The following is a 1,956-nucleotide window of genomic DNA, read 5'->3' as shown; positions in this document are numbered from 1 at the left end:
AGCCAATCAGTGGCAGTAATGACAGAGCATGCGCTGTTACGCAAAAACCGCGATAGCGTGAAGCCGCGGATGTCGAAGCGCGAAGTGGCGAAGGTTCACTATACTGTATTATAAAGAACTAATTTGTTTTGATATCCTCATCTAAGCAGCAATACAATTTACTATGGTGTTTAATTTCCAATTCTTTACTCTGTTGAATACCATAGTGTTCCCACAATTTACTGTTCTTAAATGATTACTATCTCAAAGAGGCTTTGAAAAATCATAAAAATAACTGAAAATATTTTACCATTCCTATTTGAAAAATAATTTAACTGGTACAGAAGTGTAATTTGAATTTATTAAGCATTCATTCGTCCCAACAGGCACCTTAATATTCTTCCAAATAGATGACTTCCTCTTTTTCTTTGGAGGGTTTTAAATATCTTCTTAATCTTTTAGTTTTTCTGTAATTTTGTGTGTATTGCTTGTTTTTTTAATTGAAATGTCATCATTTGGGAACCTTTAAAATTGTACGGGTGCCTTCTTTTATTTTAGGATTATACTTGATCTTCCATTATTTCTTTACCAAGACTGAATTTTACAATCGATGGAATTCTTACTGTGTTAATGTTACTCTATCTACTTCTTTATATAGATGTACGCTAAAATAATAATAAAAAAACATTTATCACAGAAAGAGTGTTTACTTGTAATAGCGAGGGAAGTCTTTCTGCTCTACTGGAGGATACTTGCCCTTCGTGTCTATTTAATTTGCCTTTATATTTCCAATATATTTATCCCTTCGGGTATTTCTCAGGATATAAATTTTTCATCTTAAATTTCAGCTTTGTATTAAAATACTTATGTCTTTCCAGATTTACATTCTGCTTCGAGTGCTTAAGGTTTTCATTTTTTATAACTTCTATTTATAATCGATGTTTTGATACCTATATAACATTCCAAAATGTTCTCTTTTCATAGAAAGAATATGCTTTGTATATCGCATCAGAAATCAAACTAGATCTTCTTATAAATGTAAACAAAATAGTTTATTGGATGGATAAGAGTGAAACTGGGCAGAAGGACTAGAGACATCTAGACAAGAGATCAGAGCTACTCCTTGTCAGACCACTCTCTGAATGAAATATAGGCTCTTTTACAGAGATATTGCTTCAACAGCATCTTGTAGACTATCTTTCACCCATAGAACTACATTCCCCACAAAGCAAATTAAACTGAAGTTCCTAGAATCTCTGAAGCCGGAACCCTAGCAAAGCCTCTGAACACATGCTTGCAGAAGAAGCTAACATGTGGACTATAATTGTGATGCTCTCCCTTCCAGAAACCCCGAATAAAAATCTCCAGATAGGAACCTAATTCCAGTAACAGAAGGATCCACCTAACATAAAACAAACAAAGCAATCCAGGAACAGCAACACCTCCGATGGGTTCAGCTAAAGGAAACTTTCATAGAACTTAAACACAGACAGGAATTCACAAGAAAATGTATACGGATATTCTAGTTGGTTGACATTTACAAAATCATGCTTAAGAGACATAAGACATTTCATATCTTATTTTATGGATATTGGTTGGCTAGCCTAAAAATGTTTGATTTGATTGTTTGTTTTTCTGGGAATATGCTGTGAGAAGAAATGGGAGGGAGAAAGAAGGCTGGCTGCCCGAAGACTTCCTGAGATGGGCTGACTTTTGGTAGGCTGCTTATAAAAGCAGTAAATAGAAGAAAACAAGCTGGCCTACATCTTTGACTGTAGCCTCTCCTTATGCCAAGGACCTAGTTCTTTTGAGCTATTTCACAATACTATCATTGAATAATCTCTGACCTGTTGTTTCTGCCTCTTTGTGGCAGACAGCTCCATCCACCATTTGTGATAACTCCATGTGAGGAAATCTGTACTCATTGGTTATTTAACTTTTCAGATTCAAATTGAACATAACATATTTACAGGTTTC

Source organism: Echinops telfairi, unplaced genomic scaffold (genome assembly GCF_000313985.2).
Source record: "Echinops telfairi isolate 266 unplaced genomic scaffold, ASM31398v2 ScPeMD7_7469;HRSCAF=8507_0, whole genome shotgun sequence".
Lineage (NCBI taxonomy): Eukaryota > Metazoa > Chordata > Mammalia > Afrosoricida > Tenrecidae > Echinops > Echinops telfairi.
Note: the sequence above shows the minus strand (reverse complement) of the source record.